General features: G+C 47.3%; 1 protein-coding gene and 1 long non-coding RNA gene across 15 annotated transcripts in view; one reads left to right on the top strand and one right to left on the bottom strand.

The window, feature by feature from the left end:
• APBB2 (amyloid beta precursor protein binding family B member 2) overlaps positions 1–12,268 on the bottom strand; it is a 375,275-nt gene that overhangs the window by 20,813 nt on the left and 342,194 nt on the right. The window contains exon 1 of one of the 14 annotated variants that reach the window (XM_038533429.1): positions 4,583–4,748. The exons of the other annotated variants lie outside the window; for them this stretch is intronic. The gene's annotated coding sequence lies outside the window, so the exon portion shown is untranslated. Of the gene's footprint in view, positions 1–4,582; positions 4,749–12,268 lie in introns of those variants that run through there. 14 annotated transcript variants of the gene reach the window in all.
• Positions 3,623–6,833, top strand: LOC111095290. Its single transcript, XR_005357270.1, has 3 exons — positions 3,623–3,897; positions 4,386–4,849; positions 6,638–6,833. It is a non-coding gene; the product is annotated as an uncharacterized LOC111095290 (long non-coding RNA).

Below are 12,268 nucleotides of genomic sequence, written 5' to 3'. Positions count from 1 at the left end.
CTGGAGACACAGATCTGGGGAGCAGCTGAAGTCAGGGCAGTGGATGAGAGCATGGAGAATGAGACAAGACAAAATGAGGCCTGGATTGGAAAAGAAAGGCATTTAAAGGCCTCACTGAGGCAGAGGGCCCAATGAAAGATAGAGAAAGAGTGTGTGTGTTGGGGGGAAGCCCAGAACAGGCTGGTTCCAAAGGCACTGAAAAAAAGAGGGTTTCAGGAGAAATCTCCAGGGCTGCAGAGGCTGAACAGCAGGAGACCTGTCACTGGGTCTTAGTGACAGGGAGGAAGGGAGGTCTGTGGTGACCTTGGCCTCCTGGGCCTCTTCTCTGGAGGAGGGAGCTTGGGTCCCAGCTTTAGGAGACTGAGTTAAAAGAACACAGTATATCTGCTTAATTTTTTTTCCCCTTAAACTTCTCATTCTGGGACCTTTCAAACATACACAGAAGTAGAGGACAGTCCCCATGTCCCATCATCCAGTCTCAACAATAATCCAAGATGTTGCCCAGCCCAGACTTTCAGAGAGACTTTTTCCAATCAGTGTCAGGATTCTCAAAGACCTTATGCTCACACATCAGAGCAATCTGACCTTTTCTAGAGATCTTCCTGTGTTCCAAGGGGGACGAGAAACCTTGGAACTACAGTGCTCCTGACAGATTGCAAACCAAAAAGGTTGCGTGTGACCAGCCTAGGGCCATACATGTGAATTTTGGAGGAAAAGCACCAGGTGCCACCGGGTGTCACATAGCCAGGCAGGGCCCACGGTGGCTCTGAACCCACGTGAGGGTGAGGGTCAGGCCCGCCTTCGCCTACAGAGCCCTCCATGGCTCTCCCATCCCCTACCTCTTTCCTCAGAGCCACCAGCAGCTGTGGGGCGACAGCTCGGCTGAGATGGGCTCAGATGGGCTTCTATGCCGCCTCCTGGTTGACCAGGCACCCAGTGGTCATGCATCCCCCAGGCCTTTGGTGTGTTCATTTACATCCACAGAGCCCAAATGATCTCTGAGGTCCAGTCAGAACACAGTTCCTATTTTTCCCAACAGATTCTTCTAGATGTCCGTCTGTCTGAGGCATTCTGCCTGACGCTCAGGTGCAAGCACCGCTTTTGTCCTCGGCTCTGGCTTGTTCCACTGACAACGCTGGATGAGGAGCCATTTGCTAAAAGAGGCTCTGGTCCAGGCCCCCGCTCCCCACACACAGAGTTGTGCCCCATTCCTTTCTCGCAATCACGGGGATCACGGTGTCTCCTTTAAAAACCAGGAATGACAAGTTTACAGCTGTACCTACTTGCGTCCCTTCCTTAAACTCTAACAGAAGAGAGCACCAGCAATCAACTCCCTCTCCCCATTTGTTTACTGGGTCCTTGTGTTTCCCACTCTCTCTGGTTCCTCTCCTTTTGCTGGTCCCCCCTGCTGATTACTGCCCCAGGGGGCCGGCCTCCAGTCCTGCCAGGGAAAAATGTCAGGGCTGAGACACCTTCCGTGGCAGCCTCAAATTTCTTCATGGCAAGGAACAAGGACAAAAGAATGCTTTTACTGCTTCCAGTTGAACAGCAGTTTAACCGCCCTGCAGGGGCTTAATCCATCTTTAGGGAATGAATGAAGAAACGATTCTTTATTCCAATGGGTTCTATTAAAAAAAGAGCCCAAACTACTCACCCTTTCCCTGGATGTCTCCCCTGCAACCCTCTTAGAGACAGGGCATTTGCTTGTGTGTTCCTCTCTCCCCTAAAGGAATTTATGAGGCACCTACAGACCTCTTAGTGGGGTTAGCCAGGCTAACATTTCAAAGCCCTGTCCACAGAAGCCGGGAGAGGTTGGTATCTAGACTATTTCAGTGATACGAGATCTTATTTACTTAACGAATCAGCCTGTTTCACCGCAGGAATGTTCCTGGGGAGCCAGAACATATATATATATATATTTTTCTAAATGATGAACTGAAACTTGCCTCCTTGCAACTTTGGCTTGTGGGATCGAGCTTTGCCTCCTGATACAGAAGCAGGAGGAGGTGAGCCTGCCAGCTGCAGGAGAGCCCAGGCGTGCGGGACGGACTCGTTCCCCTCTTTTCTAGGAGATTCCTTTCCATTCACTCTCACCTAATCTCCTCTGCTAGCATTCCTTTGCCGGGCTCCACAAAAAGACAATGCCTTCCAGAGAATCCGGGTTTGCTCGGGTCATATCCGTGCTGCGTGATGCTGGGAATTTGTGAAGGCCGGCACATGACAGGCATTCGATTAATGGTAGCTGTCGTTATACGCGAGGAAAAGGTCAAAGAGAGGACCCCCTTTGAAATTCTGTCTCCTTCTCCATGAGAGATGTTTAAGTAAATATTTGAGTTCATAGGATTATAGTAAGACTCTCTGAAATGTACCTACAGACCCCTGCCTCCTGGTTGGTTTATCTTTCTGTAGAAGCTATAAGCCACTACTGCAGTTGTTGTTACTACCACGGAGTACGGGCCCCACACGAAACTAATGACAAACAGGAACAAAGAAATCTGAGCCAAATATTGCATGTCTAGCCCTCTATGACAAACGGCTTTATCTCCACTTTGTTTTACGTGCACAGGGGCTGGAGGGAAAAGAGCCCTGTTTTCAACACTGTTTGCTCTTCTCTGCCTCACTGCTCCGATCTTCTGATGGTACTTTGAAAATCTCATTTTGGAAATGCTGGTGAGGATGCGGAGAAAGGGGAACCCTCTTGCACTGCTGGTGGGAACGCAAGCTGGTGCAGCCACTCTGCAGAACAGTATGCAGCTTCCTCAGGAAGTTGAAAATAGAGCTACCCTACAACCCAGCAATTGCACTACCAGGTATTTACCCCAAAGATACAGAGGTAGTGATCCAAGGAGGCACCTGCACCCCAATGTTCATAGCAGCAATGTCCACATTAGCCAAACTGTGGAACGAGTTGAGATGTCCTTTGACAGATGAATGGATAAAGAAGATATGGTTATACCTACAATGGAATATTATTCAGCCATCAGAAAGGGTGAATACCCACCATTTACATCGACATGGATGGAACTGGAGGGTATTATATGGAGTGAAAGAAGTCAACTGCAGAAAGGCAATTATCATATTGGAATATAAGAAATATGTGGAATATAAGAAACAGTGAGAGGCACCATAAAGAAAGGGAAAAATTAGAGAGGAAGACAAACTATAAGAGACTCCTGACTTTGCGAAAGGAGTCCCCAAAACCAAACGGTTGCAGGAGGGGAGGTGGGGTAACTGGGTGACGGGCACTAAGGAGGGCACGTGACGTGATGAGCACTGGGAGTTATTCTATATGTTGGCAAACTGAATTTAAACAAACACACACAAAAAAGAAAGATCTCATTTTGCGGGTGGGCAGAGGAAGAAAGGAGATGAGAAAGTCATCTTTTTAGATGGTCAATCCAGAATGTTACACACACACTTGATATTTTGTTTTTGTTTTGCTTTGTTTTTTATATTTTACCCAGTGGCGTATCAGCAGGCACTGACTTCACAAAGCTTAGGCTCCAGCTTTGTCAACTCCACTCTCTTTCTCCTCTGCAAGCTCAAGCAGATGCTAAGTGCCCCTTCAGAGGGCATCCCAGGAACTCCTCACCTGCGTAAACACACATTCTCCCCAGGGAATCGTGAGACACATAAGCTGTGTAAACAGCAGATTTGAAATTCTACCTGCAAATAATCCAGGTGGCTCTGGCGGACCAGAAGGCGCAGCCTTCTGAAGAACAGAGTCGCGCTGTTAATTTAATATTCGGAGCCACGACCTCTCGACCTCTCCCCGGGGAGGAGGGGAGGGATTAGAAAACATCTGAAAATATCCTCACCGCTGCCTCGGACCAGCCCTCCCGTTACTGTGGATGAGCTCACGACCCTCATCCTCGGCCTCCAGAGGTCTCCTCAAAGGTAAGGAAAGGGGCCTTCACGTTTGCAGATCCTCCCAACCGAGGTCCCTCAGGAAGACTGAGCCTGGAAGTGCCCCCCACCCAGTCAGAACTTTAATTTGGTGATAAAGCTGCAGAAGAGCAGAGCTGCAGGCCCCCAGGCCCACATGCGCAGCCCGGCACCGGGAGCCCAACAGCTGAGGTCACACGCCTGCCTTTCGCCCCAGAGTCCTACCCTTTCCATAGTCAGGTTCATCCAGATGCAGGAAGGGAGGAAAAGAATCCATATGCTCTGGCTAATAATCGAGACTGAAAGGGAGTCAGTCTTCCGGGCTCTTAGCCTGAGCCACTCTCACCAACGAAACTCTAGAGAATCCTTAACTTCAGCGGGTCCTACCGTGCACTGAGAAGCCCTCTTAGCACTTCTAACCACGGCCCCTCCCAGCCACCGGCGAGCGGCCACGGCCACGGCCTGTCCTACCCAATCACCCTGCCCGTCCCCGTCCCCAGGGTCAAGCGCAGCAGAGGCTCAGGGACCCGGCTGCAATTCCATGCTCTGTTTCCAATGAGGACACACACGAATGACGATGACAGAAGGTTACGGAGAGCAAACTGCCCTTCGGAGACAACGATGGCTGTGGTGGCGGCAACATGGCATGAGGAAAGCACACCGACGAGGGGGGAGAAATGAAAATCGGTTTGGTTACCTCTCTCTGAATCCGGGCAGGCATGAGGGAACAGAGCAGAAACAGCACGTTAGCGTTCACTCGGCATCCAGGAAATGCAACAGCCCCGTTAACAGCAACTCTGAGCCCCGACATCCCATCTTTGCTTCCCAACTTTGCTGCGCCGAACAGCCTCTGGGGGCTGATTTTAGCTGCGCTCTGTCACACAGAAGTGTGTATTTTGAGCCACGTTACGATGAAGCCAAGAGATGCCAGCTGAGTTTAGAGGCAACATATCAACCGGGGGAGGTAATCAAGCTTAAAATATCACAGTCAAATACAGGAAACTGTTTGCAGTAAACACTGGCAAGGCGCGCGTCTTCATTTTCCAGCTCCACCTGCTGCCAATAAAAAATGTACAGAAACGATGACGTGGAGACGGCCTTACCTGTTCTTACTAACTTCTGGCATTCTACTAATTGAGCTGCAACTTTAGCATCTCGGTCCGGTCCTCTCACTCAAATGCATCACGAGAAGGCCCCAGAGCAGGAGGGGGCAGGGACAGTAGAAGGTCAAGGGCAGAGATGGGACGTGGGAGGGCTGGCCGGGTGAGGGATCAGATGTGCCGGGGAAGAGAGGAGCGGAAGGGGAGCGGGGTGCAGAGCAACTTGGGGCCACATGCTTCAAGATTCACTCCCTGAGCCGGCAGGGTGACCCTAATGAAGTCATTTAAACTCTCAGCCCGAAGTGCTCCCTACACCCCTCTGATCTTGTCCCAGCCAATCTGAAAGGGCCTGAGGGCCACCGGGTCCCCAGGGTGGTCACATGCACGCCAGTGAACATTAAGCAAGTGGACCGGAGAGGCAGGGAGCACCCGGATGCTGAGAAGGAAAGGAAGAAACCCAGCTGTCACAGAAACCTGCTCTTGGGGGCGCCCCGCAGCCAGGGTCACGGAGCAGCCCGCAGGGCCCTGCAGAGATGAGAGTGAAAGTCAGGGGGTCAAACAGCAGGCACGTCACACAGCGAACCTCAGTCATACAGCAGAGAGGGGGGCTGTACATCCTGAGGCGGAGCAATGACCACAACGGGTTACTAGGTGCGGGGAGCCACACAAGCACACAATCCAACTTGCAGATATATGGACTCGCGAGAAGCAAATGTTTGAGTATTTTGATATCCACACAGTAAGAAATCTGGAACAATATAATATCCACATTGTCACCTGTTACCTAGAGGAGGGGCTTGTGGAGGATTTTATTTAACACATTTGTTTGAATATTATACAGTCAGCACGTGTGACTCCTGTCCTACCAATAGGTAAATATCTACCTCGCTGCTTCAGCCAGAGCCCTGTGAAAAGCGCACCCCAAAGCACAGGTGGCAAGGCTAGAACATACATGAGTACTAGGGTGACACCCCCAACAGCCACTCTTTTTCTTGAGCTCTGGCTCCGTGTTGCCCAAACAGCAATCCAATGAGGTTTTACTGTTCTCACTGATAGAAAAGAAAACCAGTTCAGAGAGGTTGAAGAACTTGACAAAGGTCACACAGCTAGGACATGGTGCAATCAGGGTTTGACTGGAGGTCTGCAGGACTCTCTAACACTAGTCTTACAGTCGTTCAGCATCACCTCATGGTTTGTCACCCAAATGACCTGGATGGTTACAATGCACAGGTGTTCAAGACAGGGGCAAAGGATCTAGCAAAGAACCTGGGGCTTTACATGTACATGGGAGGGGCACCTGGATGCCTCAGTGGGTTAAGCCTTTGCCTTCAGCTCAGGTCATGACCCCAGGGTCCCGGGATCGAGTCTGACATCAGGCTCCCTGCTCAGTGGGGAGCCTGCTTCTCCCTCTCTGCCTCTCTGCACTTGCACTCCTGCTCTTTCTCAAATAAATAAATAAATATATAAATCTTCAGATGTATAGGGAAACCTCTCTTCCTTTCCTTGGGTTGTGAACTTTTATAGGGGGATAAGGTGGCTGACAATTCTCAAAAGAAGTCCTTTACGCTGAGTATGTAGATAGAACCGTGTTCAAATCCAGTTGGCAGCCATGTTCCCTTGGGTGTTTATCCTGTTTTTTTTTTTTTCCCCAGGCTCCCTCTATGTGCCAGCCACACTGTGTTACCTGGTGCGTGTGATCCTTCAAACCTCCTTCCTTGTCAATGAAAAAAGGATCAGGACACCTGGCTCTGGGTAATCGTGGGAATTAAGTTAAATGAGATGGTGTGTGTAAAAGAGTACCTGGCACGTAACACGGTGCAATAAACTGCTTCATTGTAGTTGTCATCACTAAGTCATCTTATGGTTTCAGGTCTCATTTGGGTCATGCTGGGCGGGCACTGGAAGTAAAATGTCTCTGTTGGACAGGTGGTCACTGGGGGAAATATTACGGCCATCTTCCCAGAGTTGATGGGCACTGTTTGCCACAGAACGAGGGGAAATCACTTCCTGCTCATGTCCCTCTGTCAAAATTAGTCTACAGAAGCAATTTCAGATCATCACCAAAGGATCCAAAGACTTAGATCCTAGTCTCATATTAAATGAATACTCGGTAAGTCTCTTAACCTCTCTGAGTCTTGGTTTCTCATTTTAGATTAGATGGTTTAAGAATTGCTTGGTGCTCAGACTTTTATCAGAAAAGGATTTGCTAAAATGTTTTGACTCTTACATCAAAAAAGGATGAGCTGGTGGCATTTCTTTGGAGAGCTTTTCATTTATACCAAATGCTTTTAATTTTTTATTCCTAACAAAAACTGTGCCTGATTACCTTCAATCCAGAGACCTGAGAATACAGTCTGTTTCTTTTGAATATAATTATTATTGTAGCCTTGGATATTTTTATTTATTTCTTTTTTAAAGGTTATTTATTTATTTATTTATTTATTCACGAGAGACACAGAGAGAGAGGCAGAGACACAGGCAGAGGGAGAAGCAGGCTCCTTGAGGGGAGCCCGACGACGTAGGACTCGATTCCAGGACTCAGGGATCACGCCCTGGGCCAAAGGCAGCTGTCCAACCACTGAGCCACCCAGCTGCCCTGAAGCCTTTGATATTTTAAATCAGGTCCATTACTTCTCATCCACTTAAGGAAACAGCATCAATATGTAGCCACAATGTTTTTCCCTGAAGGCAGAACTTGGAAAAATGATACTGCCAACTTTTAACAAGGTTCCTTCTTTTGGGGTTAATAGACACTGCTTGATTTGAGTGTGGAAGTAAAAGCCAGCCATAAGTAGGGACTTCAGAGAGATCTTTGAAATGTCTTTCAACAAATGCAGAAGAGTCAAAGTGGCAGCTGCTTCACTGATTTAACACCTTATAAATTTGCCAGGAAGCAAACATCAGCCCAAAGCCAGGCTTCTGCAGCAGGAAGAGCGAAGCGAGCTAAATGTAGAGTCAGGCGCACGCTTGCTCCCCTCACGCTGTAAACGCGGAAGAATTAAACCAGGATTAATTCCACACCAGCCACACACTCAAGGGCTGCTTGATCAGTATGCTCTCGGCGGCGATTTCTTGGGAAAATGAACGTGGGAGTAATTGGCAATGTTTTCATTAAAATAAGCCTGAAATAACGGAACTACTTGGCATGTGTAACCGGGCATCCAAACGAATAGGAAATTCCTCAAAATAAACAGCACGCCAGAATGACAATGTCTGTTCCAGCTCTTTGGAGGAGGATGCATCTCCTCGTCCCCGGCACGGCCACCTACTTCTTATGCAACTCACGGGCCTTCTACTTTTCACACACTGAGCCTGTACATAGCAAAGACTTGCCAGTGTGCTTCTCACTCCATTTTTGCAGAACTCTTGTTTCATGCTACTTTTTGATGCCTGGCCTTTCAACACTGGGGGGCTTTTGAGCCTTTTGAGCACCAGCACAGACCAGCATTATCCACACAACAATGAAGCAACAGCTATAAAACTTTATGTCATGGAAGGTCTTACATCAACTCCGGAACCTCGCTATTTTCCCCCTAGCTTCAAGGTCTTTTTTTTCTTTCTTATCCCTGACGCATATTAGTTGTCTGCCCTCGGTCAAGGCCCTTTGCCTCTTTGTTCTTCAGTTTATTCATCTGTGAAATGGGAATAATAGTGGCACGGACCCCCTAAGAGTTCTGCGGGGGGGGGGGGGGGGGATTACACTCATTAATTCATGTAAGAGTCATGGTGTGATGGCACAATGTGGGGCTCGGTGTGCATGCTGAGCAGTGCGCTAACCAATTGTGGACAAAGAGGAGTTTTGCAGAGAGAAAGTTTCCTAACCTGTTTTGGATCATGGAAGCTTTCGGAAGCTGATGAAAATACCCCGGAAAGAAATGTGCATGAATTTTATGCACAAACCCTAGCAGGATGGGGAGAAGGTTCAAGAATCCCTGGAACTCATTCAAGACCCCTTTAGAATCCATATCCTGCAGGTAAAAGCTCCCTGAACTGAACTGAATTCTGGATTTATGCAAATTTACCATCTGGTGTCTGGAGTTTAAGAGAATTCAGCTCAGGAAAAGGATCTGTCCTTCCCAGGACCAAATGGTGACATAGGCACCTGTCTTTGATGAGTGTGCCTGATTTTGCAAGCTAGTTCCATTCCCACCTCCCTGCTCTTGCCCCCCAGGCCCACACGGCCTATTAACTTGCAGATGCAGGCAAGTCAGAGTTCCAACAGGAGTAAGTGTGAAGATGAGGATCTAAAGTGGTGTAAGGTTATTGAAATTCAAGGCACATTCTTCTAAACAAAGGACTTTCTCATGCCACTGGAGAGAAAACACAATAGTTACCAGTCAGCTTACTAATGAGGGAAAAAGGGATATTTGAGAGCTACCAGGAAATGAGTTTGGGGTGTGTGTGTGTGTGTGTGTGTGTGTGTGTGTGTTTAAAGTCCATGTTTGAAGTGAGCAAGAATTAACAAGTGTCTGCTTTCATCTGAGCTGTATTACAGTAAAGCATCAACCACCATCACAACAAAACAACCTTGCTTCTCTGAATATCTATGGAAAGAGAATACATATACATAAACTTATATTTAGGTCTCAAGGGAGAAATAACTCATGCCATGTTACGGTTTCAGGGTATAAAGTTTAGGGCATAATCAAAGAGCAAAATTATGTAAATTGTACCTGAATTGTGAAACCATGGGCTGGCTTCCTTCCTGAAAGTACTGGTGGAAAAAAACAAAACAAAAACTTGATACCCAGAAGGCTCCTTTCTCTCTGACTCTGACATAGAACAGGGAAGAAGACAGGTCTACGCTGGAAAAGTGATTTCCATGCAAGAAGTGTCACTAAGACATGAAGTACCAGCAAGTTATAGACAAGACTCCCAGTTAGAACCGTGGTGAGTCTGTGGGTGAATTCCCCTCAATTCCATGCACCCAGCCACGTGGAGGGCCTCCTTCAGGTAGGGCACATTCTTAAATCTGTTCCTAAATTTTCAAGAGGATTTCAGGCTATCGCTATATAGCCAATCCCCATTTCTTTGCACAGACAGGAGTGCTAGTGTAGCCAACACAAAGAGCCAAGACATTTGATCATTTGCATTTTGGAAACTTCCATCTGGATACAAGTACACCTGACACTCTGTAAAGTTGGTGATACCTAAACAAAAATAAACATCAACAACACTAACAAAATCACCATGGCAGTGCCTGTTTTATTGAACCTGCTGCCCACCCAGGCTTTGTTCTCAGTGCACGTTATTGCCGAGCCACACAATAATCCTGCAGGAGAACATCACGACCTGCAGGAATTACAAACAAGGAATCCAAGATGCAAGGAATTTAACTGGCTCAACACCCCCACCAATAGAAGGTGGTAGATCCACAAATGGAACCAGCAGGTCCCCTTGCCCAGTCTCTTCTCCGTTGTTGCGTAGTTCTAGAGCACCTGGCACCTGACTGAGACTACCTCTCTCCCCCTTAGTGGGCTCTCCTCAGGACCCACCCCTCGGGTAAGAGAGGTGGTCTCAGGTCTCTGCTCCTCTCTCTATCCTATTGGAGTTTCGTTTCCACCACAGCTGGACCTGGTGACAAAGGGCAAGTGCTCTGATTCGGTCTAAACAACCTTCCCAAGCAAAGGCTAAGGGTTTCGTCCTCTACACAGCAGCCAATTATCCTGTGGCTGTCCTGCTTTGATCCTCTCCCGGACTCCATCTCATTGACCTCCCTCTCGGCCTCACCCATGGCCTGCTGGGCTCCAGCCACACTCCCATCCTTCTGTTCTCAAAACACACATGGCCTGTGTCCACCTTGGAACTTCTGTCATCAGTATTCCCTCGCCTGGGTCGCCTCTGCCCCCCAGGTCTCCTCTGGAGGATTCCTCCTTATTGTCATCACATCCAGAAAAGCACTCTGGGCTATCCAGTCATGGTCAACACCTGCAGCTGTCGAAACTACTCTCTTTTATTGTTCTTGCTTCTACCCCAGAAAAGAGTCAAATCTGTGTGAGCAGGAACTCTTCCTGCTGTGTTCACTCACCACCTCCTGGCACACAGCGCCACGTAATCAATACATATTTTTGAATGAATGAAATAACTAAATAGAGTACACAAAGAACTACCCCTCACCCCCCGCCCTTACTTCTAATAATTTTGTAGGAACCCAAGGTACCGATGCTGGGAATAACCGGGAGTTGGCTGCATTTTGTTTTCACTTGCTATTGTTTACTGCAGATGGCATTTAAAAAAATGACTTTAGCTCATATTCGGTTTTTATGTCATCTAAAACAATGTTAATAAAACATATTTCATGTGAGCCGGCAGGAGGAGAGTTCTGAAAAGATTATCCATCTCTTGTGACTCTATCTGAAAGTGAGGCAAATCTATACTTTGATCATCTCCAGCAGAAACAACAGTGTTTTCCAGAGCCCCTAACTAGATTCCTTCTTCAGAACATTTGTCTAAAAGAAAAATGGCTCCCCTGCTCCTGAAGAAATCAATATATAAATTTCCATTGTATATTGATTTTTATCGGGACTTATCAACTCCCTGGATAATTTTCTTTATGTTTGAACTCTAAAAGAAATAAACCATTGCTTATCATTAAGGAAAAAGACCTCAGACAACACACTTCCATATATACCGAGACAGAGGACCTACGGAGAGCTATATACCATGAAGCATCACAGAGCATTCCAGAGGGATCTTAGCAGGAGTTAACTTTCTGATACAATTTGAAAGAATATCCATATTTCCTGTTCAGTAAGGTTCCCTTTTCTATGCAGCTAGTCTCTTTGTTCCAGCCTCTTTTTTCTTTTCCAAAGAACAAAAGAAATCTTAAAAAAAAACAAACAAAAAATCACAATCCCATTACAATAGCATTCTGTTTTTACTGCCTGAATTTACCTTCCTTTTATTGTCCAGATTTGTCCATATCTGACAAATGTAATAGACACACCACCTGGAAGAAGCTTTAGTGTGGGCTTGGGTGTTTGAATACTAGTTTGTCACGGAAGTACCCCACTGCTGGCCCAAAGCGACCAAACCTTCTTACTTTCGAAGGACAAGGTCCCTCTTTCAGCTGTCGTTGGGGGCTCTACATGGATCTTTTAAATCAGAGGTGAAAAACCATGACCCCAGGATCACAGATCATCCGTGCTCCCTATCTGTTTTTATAAAGTGTCACTGGGACATGGCCACCCCCATTCGTTTCCCATCGTCTACGGCTGCTCCTGTGCTAGGAGAACAGAACTTGTGGAACAGTAGCTGCAATGAAGATGATGTAAGCCCAAGAA

This window comes from Canis lupus, chromosome 3, assembly GCF_011100685.1.
Source record: "Canis lupus familiaris isolate Mischka breed German Shepherd chromosome 3, alternate assembly UU_Cfam_GSD_1.0, whole genome shotgun sequence".
NCBI lineage: Eukaryota > Metazoa > Chordata > Mammalia > Carnivora > Canidae > Canis > Canis lupus.
This window is presented reverse-complemented; position numbering and strand designations above follow the sequence as displayed.